Raw genomic sequence first — 21,122 nt, 5'->3', positions numbered from 1 at the left:
CAACATTGTAATCGATTACAACAAGTGATAATCAATTATCTCGATGGGACTTAGCTAAATTTCAATAGAAGCAAGTTCTTGTACTTGTTCTAACACAATGTAATTGATTACATGAACTTGAAATTGATTACCTTATGTAGAACATGTATTGGTCTAAAAACTTGTGGATCTATCAATCTAAAATCACACTTGATAATCATCTAAGCATGTAGAAAGGAATCTAAACTAATCTACAACACACATACCTAGTCTAAAACATTTGAAATAATGGCACACCTATTAAATGTGTTTTGGCATGCAAAATATCAAAATCAAAACTAAACTGAGATAAATGATTCTTCATTCAATAATCTTCCCCTTTTGGTTTTGATCATGCAAAACCAATCTTCAATCTTAGATATCAGGCATTGTTGCTTTGATCACTTATTGAACTTATGGTAACTCAACACTTACACAAAATTTAGTAGCTGCAATTTTATTTTAACAAAGTAACTTTGTTAAAGTGAGCACAAAGGTCTTGAACATCCATTTTTCTCCCCCTTTTGGCATAACAAAGCCAAAAAGAAAGAGAAGCCCACATATTCAAGTAACCATATAGCAAAATTCATATCAATGAAAGAAATAGATTCATACAATTGAACTTAAAAGCAATGCATTTCATTGATTAGATAAGACCATTACAAAAGACATGTTAGATAAGATAAGAACACAATCAAAAAACAAGTTGAATAAACAAGGAACATATCATAACAACAGACATACACAAAAAGAGAGCAAGAAGCTTGAAACTGCAAGAAACACACTAAAAAATAGGGTTGAATAGTGTGTGTATCAAAGATAAAACCTTTTCGTAATAACATGGATAGTATGGATAATATAGAGATAAGCACTGGTGATCCATGAGAGTAGATAGATTGTGTAATAAAGAAAAGAGTGATCATCCAGTGACAAATAAGAGGTTCTTAAAACAATTTTTCAAGCAAGCACTTGGTTTAAAGTGATGTTAGAAAATGCAATAAGGATACTCAATAAAACAAATGGAGAGAAGTAGAAACACTTGATTTATTCTAGTGCGCTCAACCTGAGCTACGTCTAGTTCTTCTTTACTCACGAGTAAAAGGTTCCACTAATCAATTATTGATTACAAACAAGTATTCTAACTCACTACTCCTGGCTTTGCAAGCACTCTTAACACCACTTCTGGTATCTTCTTAGACTCCCCCTGAATCTAAGAACTCAAGTATTCTTTAACACTAAACCACTCTTGGCTTTGACAAACAAATGTTTGATTGAATACAAGTATTCTTAACTCTCAAAAAAAGAATATACAATTAAGCACAAATACAAACTACTTTGCTTTGCAAAGGATAATAACAATGTAAAACTTGTTGTGAGAATAACAAAGTTTCTCTTCAAATATTTCTCACGCTCTTGTTCTTCCTTTTCTCATTTTTTCTTCAGTTGCTTCATTGAGGGAGAAATCCTTTAATAGACTTCAGTGAGACATCCGTTGTGAGATTTGTGTTGTTATCTTGATAGGACTGTTGTCTCACATAGAGGAATAGGTCGATGTGTGTCATACCCTAATTTCGTCCGGGGACCTTTGCTTGATGACATGCAACTTTTGTTTGGTCCTTGTGAGGTGCTTGGCACCCATCATTAGGCAATCTGTGAAATTTCGGGACATGCCGGAAAACAAAAGAAAATATTGATGCACAATCTGTAAGGTTCCGTGACACACCGGAAATCAAATGGAAGCATCGTTGCACAATTAGTGAGGTTCCGTAACATTCCGTAAGTCAAAAAAGGGGATGATTATGTAATCCGCAAGGTTCCGTAACATTACGGAAAGAAAACAAGTATCATTACGAAATTCGTAAGTTTCCGTAACTTTACGAAAAAAGAATCACCAAAAAAAAGGCAGGGGGGTGTACTTAGTAAAAATGGGGGTGCAAATAGCAACCAGGCCCACTTGGGCCCTCCAGAAGATTCCTCCAAAAGGCTGTTGCTTCTGGAGGAAGCAACCCTGCTCGCCTGGGCGAGCTGGGTGGCAAGCTTCTCACCCAATTTTCTATAAATAGGGGGAGAAGTGAAGTAGAAAAGGGGTCAGCCCCTTAGGCACTTCTCTCTCTTTCGAAATCGCTTAGGAAAATTGTTTCCGTGAAGAAAATCCAAGCCGAGGCGCTTCCGTAACGTTTCCGTGAGTGATTTCGCGAAGGTTTTCGACCGTTCTTCGACGTTCTTCATTCGTTCTTCATCGTTCTTCAGTCTTCAACGGGTAAGTACCTCAAACCAAGCTTTTCAATTCATTTTATGTACCCGTGGTGGTCCACATTTGGTTTCATGTATTTTTATTCTCGTTTTGATTTACTTTTTATACCCCTTTTTGACGTGCTTAAGCCATTTTATTTAAGTCATTTCTCGCTTAACCTAAAAATAAAATAAATTTCCACCGATCGTTTGAATTGTATTATCCGTTAACTTTGGTTGAAATGAATTCCGACCGATCGGTCGTGCCGCAACCACGTTGGAAACCAAAAAAAAGAGGTAAATAATAATATAAATAAAAAAATATATACCCTTTAGTAAAATAAAGCGAAAAATCAATTGGACGTTTTCTCTTTGGGATTTCTCATTCTTAATCGAATTGACTAATAACTAAAGTGAAACTAAGGCTAAAATCAACTCGCCTAGTCAAGCTCGTCCACAAAAATAGGTTTTGGAAGTTCATCATTTCAATTTCTTACTAAGTAAAATGGATCATTTTTAAGGTCCAACGCCTTAAAATGATCACCTTTCAAGTAAAAAAGAATCACTTGATTCACGTATAAGAAAGAACTACGTAGGTCTGATTTCCTCATCGCAATTGAGGAATACGTAGGAGCAAAGGGAAACACCCTTGTCGACCACAAAAAGAGAAAAATATAAAAAAGGGTATAAAGGATATAAGGACATAAAAGGGAACATAAAAATCAAAGTCATGTTTGCACATTCGATTAAAGGCTGCCGTCCCTTGTGACGGACGCGTGGGGTGCTAATACCTTCCCCGTGCGTAAATACAACTCCCGAACCTTTCACTTAAAAGTTCGTAGATCGCGTCTTTTCCGGTTTTTCCGACGTTTTCCTCAAATAAACGTTGGTGGCGACTCCGCGCATATTCCTTTCGTGGAACACGCATCCCGCGAGTCACGCGTCGCCCTCCCGCTGAAGGGTAGGTTGCGACAGTTGGCGACTCCACTGGGGACTAGTTTTTAGAGAGTTAGGCCATTTAAATCTTGTGCAATGTTTTATCGTGACTTTCTCCTTTGTTGGTTTCCCTTTATTTGTCTTATGTTCTTGTGTATATAAACTCTTTGTTGCTTTTAGTGCGTTTTAAAATGTATGCATGAGGTAAATATTTATTCATTTGATGCACACAAACACCAACACTATTTGCACACACTGTGAGTTGAAAAAGGGGCCCTATACCCGGGTTCATAGGAACATAAGGAGTGGAGGTGAATCTGTGATCATGCTAGGTCTCCGACTTGCTTGATTACAGTGAACCCTCATCTAGAGTTTTTCTCTTTGAAAAAGATATTGTTGCTAGTAGTCCCTACTGTTGCTGTATGTTCTTCGAAGGGGATAATACCTCTAGAAACCATCAAGAGAGATATGACTACCTTGGGGGTTATCACTAAATGCCTAGTTAGCTCTCTCCCTTATAGGTCCCTTAAATAGGGGCACGGAGCAAACACGCTGCGTGCCATTTTTCACACTGCCATGCATAAGTATCATATACCTTTTTGCTTATGTTCAGTGAATATTGTCATACTATGTACATTCCCGCATTGCGCCTTTTGCATATGCATCGCATACGGGTTCTGTCTTGATCCCCTTTATAGACAAATCAACGGAGGGTCCGGGTCACCGTTTTAAATACATACGTTGGGGCACTTTGCTACCCCTAGACGTTGTGTCTAAGAAGGAGACAATGTCCCGGGCACCCGCATTCTTAAATTACATCTGTGTCATATGCATTCCTTCATGCATTCATCCATTCCACCCATGAGATATCAAAGTTTTGATTTGCACCAGCTTTTTGTCTCACTTTAGTAAGCATGGGGACAAATCAAATCGGCAAGAGGTTTTACCAAGTCAAGGTTAAAGGCCTAGATACCACCAGCATCAAGGAATTAGGGCGGTTGATGGAACCTCTCCAAATGCAAGCCTTCCGCAAGACTTACGGAAAGATCTTAGAGTTGACCATGGCAGAGGTATCCATAGAAGCCATTGCATCACTCACCCAATACTACGACCAGCCTTTGAGATGCTTCACGTTCGGAGACTTCCAATTGGTATCGACCATTGAAGAATTTGAGGAGATTCTAGGATGTCCTCTCGGGGAAAGAAAACCATATCTTTTCTCCGGTTGTCTCCCCTCTTTGAGCAGAATTGCAACTGTGGTCGAGGATTCAGCAAGAGGTTTGGACCGCGTAAAACAAACTCGAAACGGCATAGCGGGCCTACCACGGAAGTACCTAGAAGACAAGGCGAGGGATATGGCAAATCAAGAAGATTGGGTCCCGTTTATGGATGTGTTAGCATTGCTAATCTTTGGGGTCGTCCTCTTTCCAAACGTAGATGGTTTGGTGGACCTAGCCGCAATCGACGCGTTCCTTGCATACCGCCATAGCAAGGAAAGTCCGGTGGTAGCTGTCTTGGCAGATTTATTTGACACATTTGACCGAAGGTGCGAAAAGAGTAGCGCACGGATCATCTGTTGCTTGCCCGCTCTCTGTGTTTGGTTGGTTTCACACCTGTTCCAGCAAGACACGAGGCATCCATGTCCGCTCCAAAGCCATCGCTCGTGTACCGAAAAGAGAAGAATAGATTGGGACCAGCTTTTGGCTGGGATAGGAGGTAGAACAATCAATTGGTTCCCCCGATGGAAGGAAGGAAAGGAGGGAGTCCTTTTCTCATGTGGAGGGTACCCAAACATTCCGCTGATAGGAACGAGGGGTTGTATTAACTACAATCCTGCGCTCGCTATAAGACAACTAGGGTACCCCATGAGAGGAGCACCCATGGAAGAAAGCATGTCTCATTTCCTTGTGAGGGATTGCGGCGCGCAAAATTTCAAAGCTATACAAAGAATCCATAGGGCATGGGAAACCTCGTTAAGGAAAGATCAAGAACTTAGGGGCATTCGTAATGGCATCATTGGTGGTTACCATGAATGGCTGAAAGTTCATATACGAGGTTTAGATTGGCTCGCCAAGTTAAAAGTCGTCAGCGAAGAGAGTTTCGAAGCACCGGAAGAGGACGAAGAAGTCCAAGCTCTCAAAAGCGAGTTAGGAAAGGCGAAACTTGCCAAGGAGAAGTTCAAGTTGGCCGCTACACACATCCGGAAGGAGTGTGCCGGATTACGGGAAGAGAATGCAACTACCGCAAGAGCCCTTGAAAAGGAGGCCAAGAGGGCTCGCAAGGAAGAGTATGGCCATAACAAATTTCGCGGAGCTCTGTGGGGTAGCAACAATGAACTCAAGCTGCGAAGGGAAGAGAGGGACCAGTCGCGAGCACATAGCATGGTCTTGAAAGAGGAGTTAGTTGCCTGTTCAAGGTCCAAAAGGAGCTTGTCTCAGCGTTTATGCGAGACGGAGACCAACATGCTAGCTATCATCGCCAAGTACCAAGAAGAGTTAGGTCTAGCCACGACCCACGAGCATAGGGTCGCGGACGAGTATGCCAAAGTATATGCGGAAAAAGAGGCTAGAGGAAGGGTGATCGACTCTTTACACCAAGAGGCAACCATGTGGATGGATCGGTTTGCTCTTACCTTGAACGGGAGTCAAGAACTTCCCCGATTGTTAGCCAAGGCCAAGGCAATGGCAGACACCTACTCCGCCCCCGAAGAAATTCATGGGCTTCTCGCCTATTATCAGCATATGATAGACTTAATGGCCCACATAATTAGAAATCGCTAGAAAACTTGTATGGTCTCTCAGACCTTGACTAGATACGACTTTCTGAAATAAAATTAGTTGGTCCCATGTTTCTACTCTAAAAAGCTTGTGCGAATCAAATCACTCCTGCATTTTATCTCTAGCATGCATTCTTTTTTTTTTTACCCACTCCTCACGTTTGGTTTTTTGGGGAAAAACACCATAACTAAACGCGCCACAAGGCATCCCTATCGCACCAGATCCAAATCTAGAACGATGGATGATCAAGAGGAGACACAGGAACAGATGAAAGCCGACATGTCAGCTCTGAAAGAACAGATGGCTTCCATGATGGAGGCCATGTTAGGAATGAGGCAGCTCATGGAGAAAAACGTGGCCACCGCTGCCGCTATCAGTTCGGCTGCCGAAGCAGACCCAACTCTCTTGGCAACCGCGCGCCATCCTCCCTCAAACATAGTAGGACGGGGAAGGAACACGCTGGGGCATGACGGCAACCCTCATCTGGGATACAACCGAGCGGCTTACCCTTATGGATTGCCGCCCAACTACTCACCACCCGTCTTGTAAGACGATGCGGGCCATATTGCTTCTCCCGTCCTTGAAAGAGAGCCTCCTCAACAGCCCGACGAGGTCCACAAAGACCCTCAAGACTATGCTCGAAGGGATGTCGAGTTCTATCCCCCGATCCCCGAAGGGCCGACACCCAGCACGTTGCCTCAGCCCAACATCACGACACAACCAATAGTTTTGTCCATGGAAGGACCGCCCCCGGCAACTGAAGAAAGGAGGAAGCTCGATCTCCTCGAGGAGAGATTGAGAGCCGTGGAAGGATTTGGGGACTATCCATTCGCAGACATGACGGATCTTTGCTTAGTACCCGATGTTGTTATCCCCCCGAAGTTCAAAGTACCGGACTTCGACAAGTATAAAGGGACGACTTGTCCCAAGAACCATCTCAAGATGTACTGTCGCAAGATGGGCGCACACTCTAAGGATGAGAAGCTATTAATACACTTTTTTCAAGATAGCTTGGCCGGAGCCGCGGTAGTTTGGTACACTAATTTGGAAGCTTCCCGTATCCGTACTTGGAAGGATCTGATTACTGCCTTCCTAAGGCAATATCAGTATAATTCTGATATGGCTCCCGATCGCACTCAGCTGCAGAATATGTTCAAGAAAGAGGGCGAAACCTTTAAAGAATACGCACAACGGTGGAGAGACCTGGCGGCACAAGTGGCTCCTCCCATGGTTGAGAGAGAGATGATCACCATGATGGTAGACACTCTGCCAGTGTTCTACTATGAGAAGCTAGTAGGTTACATGCCGTCCAGCTTCGCGGACCTAGTGTTCGCCGGGGAAAGAATCGAGGTAGGGTTGAAAAGAGGAAAGTTCGATTACGTTTCCTCCACGAGTGCGAATGCCAAAAGAATCGGGACAACGGGGGCAAAAAGGAAGGAAGGAGATGCCCATGCCGTCTCTTCAACGCCCGCGTGGGTCAAACCCCCGTAGACACCTCATGGTACCCATCAGTACGCGCAACATCACCCGAGCTTCTTGGCTCATACCGGGAATGCCTCTAGTTCAGCACCTGTGCAGCCTAAAGCACCCACCCAGAGGGAAGCTCCCCAAGTTCCAACTCCGAACACAACTCGCCCGGCCGGTAATTCCAACGCAACAAGGAACTTCCCTCCGAGGCCATTTCAAGAATTCACCCCACTCCCAATGACGTACGAAGACCTCTTGCCGTCCCTCATCGCCAACCATTTGGTCGTGGTAACTCCTGAAAAGGTCCTCCAACCCCCTTTCCCAAAGTGGTATGACCCTAACGCAACTTGCAAGTACCATGGGGGTGTCCCGGGGCATTCCATTGAAAAATGTTTGGCCCTTAAATACAAGGTCCAACATTTGATAGATGCTGGATGGCTGACTTTCCAAGAGGATCGGCCCAATGTGAAAACCAACCCGCTCGCCAATCATGGAGGGGGAGCGGTTAACGCCTTCGAGTCCGATAGGCCGTGCAGGTCTAAACCTTTAAAGGATGTGGCAACCCCTAGGAGGTTTATCTTTGAGGCCCTACAAAAGGGAGGTGTGATTCCTCATAGTGGGAGTAAGGAGGATTCCTGTTTGCTGCATTCCGACGAGCGGCATGACATGGAAACGTGTTTGGGAGTAGAGGAATTGTTACAGCGAATGATAGATCAAGGTCGACTGGAAGTTAGCAGTGAAGGAAGAGAGGAGCAGCATATATGCATGCAGTCCACGGATGGGAGCAGTGTTGCGAAGCCCAAACCCTTGGTGATATACTTCACCAAGGGCACAGCTTCGCAAAAGCCCAGACACCCCTTAGCAGCTAAACCTGTTCCTTTTCCATACCAAAATAGCCATGCAGTCCCATGGAGATATACACCTCCGAGGGGGAAGGAAGAAGAAGCCACCGACGTCAGCTCGTTGTCGGCTAAGGTAACAAATATCACGGGACTGAGTGGTGTGACCCGTAGCGGTCGTGTGTTCGCTCCCGCAGACCTGCCAGTCCAACCCACGAACGTCAAGGGGAAAGCAAAAGTGGTGGAGGAACAAGATGATGAAATACCCCTCGCTTCGAATAAAGATATTCCGGCAAAAGGTCTTCCGGAGAAAAAGGATGGTAAAAAGGAGGTATCACTAGAGGAAGCCAGCGAGTTCCTCTGTATAATTCAGCAGAGCGAATTCAAGGTTATCGAACAGCTCAACAAAACCCCAGCCAGGGTCTCGCTGTTGGAGTTACTCATGAGCTCCGAGCCTCATCGGGCTCTGCTAGTAAAAGTTCTGAACGAGGCCCACGTGGCCCAAGACATCTCGGTAGAAGGTTTCGGAGGGCTGGTCAATAATATCACTGCCAACAACTATCTCGCCTTCGCCGAAGAAGAAATCCCCGCCAAGGGGAGAGGGCATAATAAAGCTTTGCACGTATCAGTCAAGTGTATGGACTATATCGTAGCCAAAGTGCTCATCGATAATGGTTCCAGTTTAAACGTGATGCCTAAGAGCACTTTGGAGAAATTACCATTCAATGCTTCCCACTTAAAGCCGAGTTCAATGGTGGTTCGTGCCTTCGACGGCACCCGCCGAGAGGTTAGGGGAGAGATCGATCTCCCAGTACAGATAGGCCCTCACACCTGTCAAGTTACCTTCCAAATAATGGATATTACCCCCCCCCCTACAGCTGTCTGTTGGGGCGTCCGTGGATCCACTCAGTGGGAGTTGTTCCCTCTACACTCCACCAAAAGTTGAAATTCGTAGTGGAAGGGCATCTGGTCATTGTATCAGGCGAGGAAGACATCTTAGTGAGCTGCCCATCCTCTATGCTTTATGTGGAAGCCACAGAGGAGTCATTAGAAACCGCTTTCCAGTCTTTTGAGGTGGTAAGCATTTCCTCCGTGGACTCCTTCTCTGGGCAAGCTTGCCTGTCCGATGCAGCAGTAATGATGGCCCGAGTTATGTTGGGGAACGGTTACGAACCCGAAATGGGTTTAGGCAAAGACAACGGCGGCATAACTAGCCTGATAAATGCCAAAGGAAATCGTGGGAAGTATGGGTTAGGCTATAAGCCCACTCAGGCAGATATAAAGAGAAGCATCGCGGGAAGGAAGAGCGGTAGTCAAAGCTCGCGGTTGAGACAAGAAAGTGAAGGAAGCCCGCCCTGCCACATAAGTAGAAGCTTTATAAGCGCGGGTCTGGGGGACGAAGGTCAAGTGGTCGCGATATACGAAGATGATGTTCCGAGTACATTGGATTTGGTACGACCATGCCCTCCTGATTTCCAGCTGGGAAATTGGCGAGTGGAGGAACGCCCCGACATTTACGCAACGAGCATAATGTAAACCTTTACGGTTTTAAAAACTCTATAGTTAGGCCTAGGCTTTAGAGTTTCTTTTGTTAAGGCTTTGTGTCTTTTGTTTTGAATTTATAATACAAGGATCTTTCTTCATCTGTTCCTACGTCTCTACCCATTCTCATCCATTTGCATGTTTACTTCTTTACTTTTTAAAACGGCAGATCCGATGACGAGTCCCTCGATGGTACTAATACCTGGGACCCGCCTATCAACTTCGAGCAAAAGACGAATCAAACGGAAGATGAAGGGAACGAGGATGTGGGACTTCCCCCAGAATTAGAAAGGATGGTCGCCCATGAGGACCAAGAAATGGGGCCTCATCAAGAAGAAACAGAACTAGTAGACTTGGGAATTGGCAGTGGAAAAAGGGAAGTAAAGATAGGCACAGGTATTACCGCACCTATCCGTGAAGAATTAATAATCCTGCTAAGAGACTACCAAGACATCTTTGCTTGGTCATAACAAGATATGCCCGGTTTGAGTTCTGACATTGTACAGCACCGATTACCTCTAAATCCCGAGTGTTCCCCGGTAAAGCAGAAACTGAGAAGGATGAAGCCCGAAACATCCTTAAAGATAAAAGAAGAAGTGAAGAAGCAATTTGACGCTGGTTTTCTGGCCGTCGCTCGGTACCCAGAATGGGTTGCCAACATTGTACCGGTCCCTAAGAAGGATGGGAAAGTACGAATGTGTGTGGATTATCGGGACCTGAATCGGGCCAGTCCCAAGGACAATTTTCCTTTGCCACACATCGATATCCTCGTAGATAATACGACCAATTTCGCTTTATTTTCCTTCATGGAAGGTTTCTCCGGTTACAATCAGATAAAGATGGCGCCAGAGGATATGGAAAAGACTACCTTCGTCACCCTGTGGGGAACATTCTGTTACAAGGTGATGTCCTTTGGACTCAATAATGCCGGGGCAACTTATCAACGGGCCATGGTAGCTTTGTTCCATGATATGATGCATCAAGAGATCGAGGTCTACGTGGATGACATAATTGCTAAATCTAAATCTGAAGAAGAACACCTTGTCAACCTGCGGAAGTTGTTCGAAAGGCTTAAGAAATATCAATTAAGATTGAACCCCGCCAAGTGTACCTTTGGGGTCAAATCAGGGAAATTGCTTGGTTTCATCGTAAGCCAGAAAGGGATAGAGGTAGACCCCGAAAAGGTGAAGGCCATCCTTGAGATGCCGGAACCCCGTACTGAGAGGCAAGTCCGAGGTTTCCTGGGACGCTTGAATTATATTGCCAGATTCATATCGCAGCTCACCGCCATTTGTGAGCCGTTGTTCAAGCTCTTACGCAAAAACCAAACTGATCGCTGGAACGAGGGTTGCCAACAGGCTTTTGGAAGGATCAAGAAGTGTCTTATGAATCCCTCTGTGCTTATGCCACCAGTACCTGGAAGGCCTCTCATCTTGTACATGACAATCTTGGACGAGTCAATGGGGTGTATGCTGGGGCAACATGACGAATCCGAAAAGAAAGAGCGCGCTGTTTACTACCTAAGTAAGAAGTTCATGACCTGTGAAATGAATTACTCCTTGCTCGAAAGAACGTGTTGTGCTTTAGTATGGGCATCCCATCGCCTAAGGCAGTACATGCTGAGCCATACTACCTGGTTTGTATCCCAGATGGACCCGGTTAAGTACATCTTTGAAAAGCCAGCTTTCACGGGACGAATCGCCCGGTGGCAAGTCCTGCTATCCGAGTTTGATATAATTTACGTCACCCAAAAGGCGATAAAAGGAAGCGCCTTAGCAGATTATTTGGCTCAACAGCCTCTTAACGACTATCAGCCCATGCATCCTGAATTCTCGGATGAGGACATCATGGCCTTGTTTGAGGAAAAATTGGACGAAGATCGGGACAAATGGACCGTATGGTTTGACGGAGCGTCAAACATTCTAGGCCACGGCGTTGGAGCAGTATTGGTCTCTCCGGACAATCAATGTGTACCTTTCACAGCCAGGCTAGGATTCGACTGCACCAACAACATGGCCGAATATGAAGCATGTGCCCTGGCCGTCCAGGCAGCGATTGACTCCAATGTCAAACTACTCAAGGTGTACGGTGACTCAGCGTTGGTAATCCATCAGCTGAGAGGGGAATGGGAAACTAGAGATCCCAAGCTGATACCCTACAAAGCCTATATCAAGGAATTGGCTAAGACCTTTGATGTGATCTCCTTCCATCATGTTCCCCGCGAGGAAAATCAAATGGCGGATGCGCTTGCTACTTTGGCGTCTATGTTCCAGCTAACGCCGCATGGGGATCTACCATACATTGAATTTTGGTGTCGTGGCAAACCCGCGCATTGTTGCCAAGTAGAAGAGGAACGGGACGGTAAGCCTTGGTATTTCGACATCAAGCGATATGTCGTAAGCAAAGAATACCCACCAGAGATTGTCGACAATGATAAGAGGACATTGAGAAGGTTGGCGGCCGGCTTCTTCATGAGCGGAAGCATACTGTATAAGAGAAACCACGACATGACACTCCTGCAGTGCGTGGATGCCAGGGAGGTGAATCACATGATCGAGGAAGTCCATGAGGGCTCGTTTGGAACGCACGCCAACGGGCATGCTATGGCCAGGAAGATCCTAAGAGCATGTTATTACTGGCTTACCATGGAAAGTGATTGTTGTGTCCATGTAAGGAAATGCCACAAATGTCAAGCGTTCGCAGACAATGTCAATGCTCCATCGCATCCTCTGAATGTCATGTCCGCCCCTTGGCCTTTCTCCATGTGGGGGATAGATGTCATCGGGGCCATTGAGCCCAAGGCCTCGAATGGTCATCGCTTCATCCTCGTAGCGATAGATTATTTTACCAAGTGGGTTGAGGCGGCCTCCTACACCAATGTCACGAGGGGTGTGGTGGTTAGGTTCATTAAGAAAGAGATCATCTGCCGATATGGTTTGCCAAGGAAGATTATCACGGACAACGGCACCAACCTGAATAACAAGATGATGGGTGAAATGTGCGAGGAGTTTAAAATCCAGCATCACAATTCCACGCCCTACCGGCCAAAGATGAATGGAGCCGTGGAAGCGGCCAATAAGAATATCAAAAAGATTATCCAAAAGATGACCGTGTCGTATAGAGATTGGCACGAGATGCTCCCATTCGCGTTACACGGTTACCGAACTTCAGTGCGAACGTCAACTGGGGCAACGCCGTTCTCATTGGTATATGGGATGGAGGTTGTGTTACCGTTTGAGGTAGAAGTCCCGTCATTAAGGATCTTGGCAGAATCCGGATTAAAGGAATCAGAGTGGGCTCAAACGCGCTATGACCAGCTCAACCTCATTGAGGGTAAGCGCTTAACGGCCATGAGTCATGGGCACTTGTACCAGCAAAGAATGAAGAGTGCATTCAACAAGAAGGTACGCTTGCGCAAGTTCCATGAGGGAGACCTTGTGCTAAAGAAAATGTCCCATGCTGTCAAGGACAATCGAGGAAAATGGGCCCCAAACTACGAAGGGCCTTTTGTTGTGAAGAGGGCTTTTTCCGGAGGAGCCCTGGTGCTTACCAACATGGATGGCGAAGAGCTACCTTCACCCATGAATTCTGATGTCGTCAAGCGATATTATGCTTAGAATCTGGGGCAATTAAGGATGTCGCTGCATGTTCTTTATGTGTTTTCTGGATTTCCCCCAGGGATTCCCCGTCTACTGTATCTCTCGTTACAATCTTTTAAAGAAATGAACGTGGATTCGAGGTTTTAGTCCTCACGTTGGTTTCAAACCTTGCGTTAATTTGTGATCACCTGAGCCCTTCCGCTCAGTTCATGGGATGCCCCAAGCGTTTAATTTAAATTGAACCTAAACCAACTTTCACTAAAATTTGCTGCGTGTGAAAACATTCATACATACGCATACGCATGCATATTGTTGTGGTAAGACAGGGGCAGGATCATCTTGAGCTACCTTCTGGGGTAGAGACAAAGCTAGAACAGCAGAAACCAATCAAGGTAAGACAACGACGCGGTCAAGATTTGCCACACCTTGTTGTTTCTTACTTGCAGGTACATAGGGACGGATGCAAGTGGGGATGGGGTCACGACCGACCGATCGTTGCCCCTTCTCTGCGCTAAACAAGCAGAGAACGTCGCGCAAGGCAGCCCAGTATCCTTTGAATTCGCAGTATTTTACTACCATTGTTTGTTTTTTTTAAGTAATTAACGCCTAATTCTAACTTATGTAGGCTCAAATAGGCAAAACGCTAATCCATAAGGAAGGAGGGGACATGGTTAATGTTCCTCTCAAAAAAAAAAGTGCAGGTTAGCTCGCCCGGGCGAGCTGAGCTCGCCTGGGCGAGCAACCCCTGCACCAAAATATAAAAAACGAAGAAAGGGGGACGTTTTTGCATTCAAAAACTTCTTTTCCCCCCATTCAAAAGCCATACCCACGGAATTTATGAGTTTGCAGCCCTAGGATCTCTACTTTTCGCATTTTTCGATTCCGTTTTGCGCTTTTATTCATCACCAACAAGTAAGTATTCCATCCCTAAGCTTTCTAGCTTTTCATTGGTGTATTTTGATCTCCTTTTGGTGCTCTAAATTGAGGGAATGTGCTCAAATATGTGGGGCAATTTTGGTTTGTTTTCTTGCCTGATTGGGTTGAATTGGGGGTTTGTATGAGATGGCCCTAGGCCTATAATGCATTTTGAAGCAATGGGACATGCCACATTGTCCCCGTTCTCTTGCTATTGATGCCTAAACGCGCGCCCGCCAAGTGTTCGGTGAAATGCCTCAATGGCATTAACGCGTGATTTTTGTAGGGAAACAACCTATGGGACAATTAGGTCTGCACATGTTTTCTATTTTTTGGGGGCATGTATTCGGTTTCGTAAGGGCTAGAGTAATTGCCCCCCATATATACTAGGCCTAGGAACCAAAGTTTTTTATGCAAGAGAACACAAGAGTGGGTGCATATTGGGTAAAGTTACCCTTTTTGGCCAGCAATCAGCTATGAGCCACGCTACAATAATTTCCCTACGCCTAGATGTTTAGGAATTTTGTTCATCATAAATGTGTAGGTTTAGAATAGGTAGCAAAATACCTTTGGCAATTTACACTTTGGGGCGTGGTAGCAAAATACTTGGATGTATGTAAATGTAATTTTTGGTAGTCAAAATGTCTCACAAAAAATATATATATGTTGCATTTTATGTAAAGAAAATACCTTACAGAGATACTTTTTAATTTGAAATGCCATTTAAGTCAACAAAAGAAAATATACTTGAATTTGCATGCGGCTTTAGGTAGCAAAAACACTTGAATAAAGCATGAAATGTAGCACCTTATTGTGTAGGTAGCCAAAATTCATCATGAAGTTTGTGTATGTATAGGTATTAGAAATACCAGAATGTGCACGTATGCAATTTTTGATAGCCAAAGTGCTTTGAGTATGCACGTATGTAAATTTAGCAAAGGAAATGCATGTGATGTAGGTAGCAAATACGCCTTGGAAGTACATATAAGTGATCTAGGTAACGAAGGTGCCTTGATTGTGCATGGGTGCATTTTTCTTAGTTAGAAGAATATCTTGTGCGAGTGAATGTTCGTAAGGAAGTATGTGCATGAGTTTGCTCTAAATTTACATTGATGTTTGTGTTTATTGGAGGAGGTTGTATGCCATTTTTGTTTTAAGAGTAGCATTTCTTGGTAAAACTAACTTTCCAAATGTTTGCCTTCGCAGGAAATGGCCCTGAGGAAGCTTGCCTCAAAGAGGTCCAGGAAGGATAAGGCGGCCGAAGGAACTAGTTCTGCTCCTGAGTATGACAGTCACCGCTTTAGGAGCGCTGTACACCAGCAGCGCTTCGAGGCCATCAAGGGATGGCCATTTCTCCGGGAGCGACGCGTCCAGCTCAAGACGTTAAAGAAGCGCTACTAGGAGGCAACCTAGTACCTTTTGAATCTATGCTTGTTATTTGATCACTTTTTATAGTAGGACGCACCTAGTTGCTCATGATCCTGGGAATTTAAATAAAACAAGCGCAAGCTCGAAAGGTAGTCATACCTCACAAAATATATATATGTATGTTTAGGTAGTGAAAATACCTTAGATATGCATGTATGTAAACAAAAAAACACTTCACAAAATATATATATATGTATGTTTAGGTAGAAAGATACCTTAGATATGCATGTATGTAAACAAAAAATACTTCACAAAATATATATATATATATATATATGTATGTTTAGGTAGAAAGATACCTTGGATATGCATGTATATAGCAAAAGTACCTTACAAAACATATATATGTATGTTTAGGTAGCAAGATACCTTGGATATGCGTGTATATAGCAGAAATACCTCACAAAAATATACACATGTTTAGGTAGCAAAATACCTCATGAAAAAAAAGGGAAAAAAAAACAAAACAAAAAAAAAACAAACAAGAAAAAGAAATAAACAAATGATAATGATAAAAAAAAGGAAGAAAAAAAAGAAAAATAAGTTGTCTAGCTGAAAAACCAACATGCTTGTGAAAAGAGATGACTTCCGACTTTTCTTTAAAGAAAAATTTGCTGATCATAGCTAGTTTTTGGAAAAAAAATGTGTGTACACCTGAAGGGTGAATGCTGTGAAATTTTCCCGAGTACCCAAAATGGACTCGGATGAATGTACAAATTGATAAAAGAACATATTTTGGAAACATTGGGTTGATCTAAAAATAGAGGGAATGAATCCTGAGCCCTAGCATCACATGACCATAAAAATTTGACACTTGAGTGTCCGCATAGGTGCATGCATGACCAGTTTTGCATAAAATTTCCAAATCATCATCTTTGCATTTGTGTCATGGAAATAATGTGGGGCATCCCTTTTATCCTTGAACCAAACCAAACCCTGCCATGTATTATGTCTAGCCATTCTACAAGCTTTGAGCCAAAATCCTGACTCACCATAAACCTTGACCCAGCGTGAGAATGTCAATCCTTACCCTCGGAAGCAAAAAAGAAAAGAAGGAAAATTTCCAATCAAAGAGAAAGCAAAAAGAAAAGAAGGAAAATTTCCAATCAAAGAGAAAGCAAAAAGAAAAGAAAGAAAATTCCCAATCAAAGAATGGGAGAAAGTAAAAAAAGGAAGAAGAAGAAGAAGGAAAGAAAGCTCCTGATCAAGGATCGAAAGAAAACAGAAGAAATGTGCAGAAAGGTCTTTGGACCGGACAATATCTGAACAATACAGAATTGTCACCAAATGAACGAAAAAAAGGAAAGGAAACCATGACCTAAAGTGGTTTTCTCCCTTTAATTGCCAACCAAGATATTGTGTGCTAGCGACTTTTTTGCCCCGCACTAAACCAAAACAGAAAAGGAAAAAAGCCAGAAAAAGGGCCAAAAAAAGAAGAGGTCAAAAGCCAAAAAACCCACCAAAAGAACCCGTTTCCAAGGGAAGTCCTATTGATCCATGATCACGCATGTAATCTTTGATTTGATAGGAAATGATTTGTAAAATCAAGTCATGACATATCTATGGTTCGGAATTAGGATAAAACACTTACCTGTGCGAGATTGATACACTTTGAGTGGATTTCTTCTATTTTTGTCGAACCCAGTGTTTCCTCTAAATGGTCATTTAGAAACGAAATGCTAAACATCCAAAATCTCATTTATGGTTATGAGAAAATTTCATCAGCATACTCTCCTTCCCCGGTAGACGCATTGTTTTTCACTCAAAAAGGCATATGTTGCTCTAATCAGTTGGAATATTTGTCTCTTTGCTAAAGCATGTTTGCATTTTAGTGGAGAAAACACCGAGACTTTTTCAAGTCTCACAAGTTATCCAGAACTACGTAGGTCTGAGTTCCTCATTGAGGATACGTAGGAGCAAGAGCCTTGCTTTTGTCGGCCGCCCCACAATCTCTGTCATACTGACCCTGAGGTCATGTGACATGCGGAGACAAATTATGGTCATTCCGCACACCTTTTTGCCATTCAGACACAGTTGTGTCCGATGGCACGCAGAGACAAATTATGGTCATTCTGCGCCCTTTTGTCATCCAGAGGCGGCGGGCCCGATGACATGCGGAGACAAATTATGGTCATTCCGCACACCTTTTTTCCATTCAGGCACAGTTGTGTCCGATGGCACGCAGAGACAAATTATCGTCATTCTGCGCCCTTTTGTCATCTAGAGGCGGCGGGCCCAATGACATGCGGAGACAAATTATGGTCATTCCGCACACCTTTTTGTCATTCAGACACAGTTGTGTCCGATGACACGCAGAGACAAATTATGGTCATTCTGCGCCCTTCGTCAATCGCGGCCGAAAAGCCCGTTGACACGCGGAGATTTACGTCATCTTCCGCGCTCACAAGATCTGTCATACTGACATTTGAGTCACGCTGACGGGCGGAAATACCCGAGTGGTTATCCGTATAAATATTCTTTTGCTATCTGTAAGACAGAACGCTTGATAGCATGCAGAGACTGACGTTGTCTTCTGCACCTTTTGTTCCCCCGGGGACATCAAGTCATTTACATGCGGAGGTATTTTATGGTCACCCGCGACTCTCGTCAACCGAGAGGAACGAAATTAGTGTCTTATCTTTACTTCCCTTTTATCTCCAATAAAAGACAAGTAAAGAGGGGCAACTGTCATACCCTAATTTCGTCCGGGGACCTTTGCTTGATGACATGCAACTTTTGTTTGGTCCTTGTGAGGTGCTTGGCACCCATCATTAGGCAATCTGTGAAATTCCGGGACATGCCGGAAAACAAAAGAAAATATTGATGCACAATCCGTAAGGTTCCGTGATACACCGGAAATCAAATGGAAGCATCGTTGCACAATTAGTGAGGTTCCGTAACATTCCGTAAGTCAAAAAAGGGGATGATTATGTAATCCGCAAGGTTCCGTAACATTACGGAAAGAAAACAAGTATCATTACGAAATTCGTAAGTTTCCGTAACTTTACGAAAAAAGAATCACCAAAAAAAGGCAGGGGTGTACTTAGTAAAAATGGGGCTGCAAATAGCAATCAGGCCTACTTAGGCCCTCCAGAAGGCTGTTGCTTCTGGAGGAAGCAACCCTGCTCGCCTGGGCAAGCTGGGTGGCAAGCTTCTCCCCCAATTTTCTATAAATAGGGGGAGAAGTGAAGTAGAAAAGGGGTTAGCCCCTTAGGCACTTCTCTCTCTTTCGAATTTGCTTAGAAAAATTGTTTCCGTGAAGAAAATCCAAGCCGAGGCGCTTCCATAACGTTTCCGTAACGTTTCCGTGAGTGATTTCGCGAAGGTTTTCGACCGTTCTTTGACGTTCTTCATTCGTTCTTCATCGTTCTTCAGTCTTCAACGGGTAAGTACCTCAAACCAAGCTTTTCAATTCATTTTATGTACCCGTGGTGGTCCACATTTGGTTTCATGTATTTTTATTCTCGTTTCCATTTACTTTTTATACCCCCTTTTGACGTGCTTAAGCCATTTTATTTAAGTCATTTCTCGCTTAACCTAAAAATAAAATAAATTTCCACCGATTGTTTGAATTGTATTATCCGTTAACTTTGGTTGAAATGAATTCCGACCGATCGGTCGTGCCGCAACCACGTTGGAAACCAAAAAAAAGAGGTAAATAATAATATAAATAAAAAAATATATACCCTTTAGTAAAATAAAGCGAAAAATCAATTGGACGTTTTCTCTTTGGGATTTCTCATTCTTAATCGAATTGACTAATAACTAAAGTGAAACTAAGGCTAAAATCAACTCGCCTAGTCAAGCTCGTCCACAAAAATAGGTTTTGGAAGTTCATCATTTCAATTTCTTACTAAGTAAAATGGATCATTTTTAAGGTCCAACGCCTTAAAATGATCACCTTTCAAGTAAAAAAAAATCACTTGATTCACGCATAAGAAAGAACTACGTAGGTCTGATTTCCTCATCGCAATTGAGGAATACGTAGGAGCAAAGGGAAACACCCTTGTCGACCACAAAAAGAGAAAAATATAAAAAAGGGTATAAAGGATATAAGGACATAAAAGGGAACGTAAAAATCAAAGTCATGTTTGCACATTCGATTAAAGGCTGTCGTCCCTTGTGACGGACGTGTGGGGTGCTAATACCTTCCCCGTGCGTAAATACAACTCCCGAACCTTTCACTTAAAAGTTCGTAGATCGCGTCTTTTCCGGTTTTTCCGACGTTTTCCTCAAATAAACGTTGGTGGCGACTCCGCGCGTATTCCTTTCGTGGAACACGCATCCCGCGAGTCACGCGTCGCCCTCCCGCCGAAGGGTAGGTTGCGACAATGTGTCAAGCTCTGAATGAGGAGAATTTATATGAAGTACAGACAACGCCATGAGCTTTTTGTCCACTCTAAAAGTGACCTTCAAGAGAAAATTCCATGCAAGCCTTCCATTCTCTTCTATACTGTCTTTGTCGTAAATTCAAGCATTAGCTTATGATAGCGTGTTTATTGTTATGCACAAGAGTGAGCACTCACTGAATATAGCATGTTGGATGCTAAGTTAAAACAAAGCACACTTTCTATAAACGTGGATGATACTCCTTTAACATAATAATCCTACCCACTTGTAAAAAAATCATTAGAATATAAATAATTTATACTTATGTTATACATCAAAATCTAGGTTGGATGAGAGGCATGGTCATCCAGACCTAGCAAGGCTTTCTTTCTATCCTTGACAAGGATAACTAAGGATATCAAAGGTCATATGCATGTGGTGCCCCTATAACATCTAGCCTCTTTAAGGTACTCTCAAAATTGTATTTGAGCTCTTAGTACTCCTCCTAATGAATCATCAGCAATTTGTCCATCTTTGCCATCATCATCATCATCATCTCAAGCAGAGTCATGGGCTTTTCTTCAGTGTCCTCAATTGGGGTGTCCTTGAGCTTCTCAATCCAGCCACTTCCATCATCAACTTCAATGTATCTCATCTGCTTCAACACCTTAATCTTCAACTCATACTCAAGTTCCACAAAGTTTTCTATCTCATTGGTGACATCCACCTTGAAGTGGTCTAGAATCCTTGAGATGAGAACTACACAAGGGCATTGGAAAGTCCCAATTTGTTTGGTCTTCAACATGTTTTCCATGACTATATTTACCCAGTTAATCTTCATAGTCCTCTGCATTAGATAGATAAGGAGAAGATCCTTTTTAGTCAATTGAGCATGATTGCTCCCCTTCGGAGTGATAATCTATGCAATCACATAGGCTAACAACCTTGCTTCCATCTTTAGTGCTCCAGACCCAAACCTGTCCTATGTCTTTCCTTTTGGTGCCTCTTTAGGATTCTTCATCATGATCTTGTAGGTGGCC

The sequence above is a fragment of the Glycine soja genome, chromosome 4, assembly GCF_004193775.1.
Source record: "Glycine soja cultivar W05 chromosome 4, ASM419377v2, whole genome shotgun sequence".
Classification (NCBI taxonomy): domain Eukaryota; kingdom Viridiplantae; phylum Streptophyta; class Magnoliopsida; order Fabales; family Fabaceae; genus Glycine; species Glycine soja.
Note: the sequence above shows the minus strand (reverse complement) of the source record.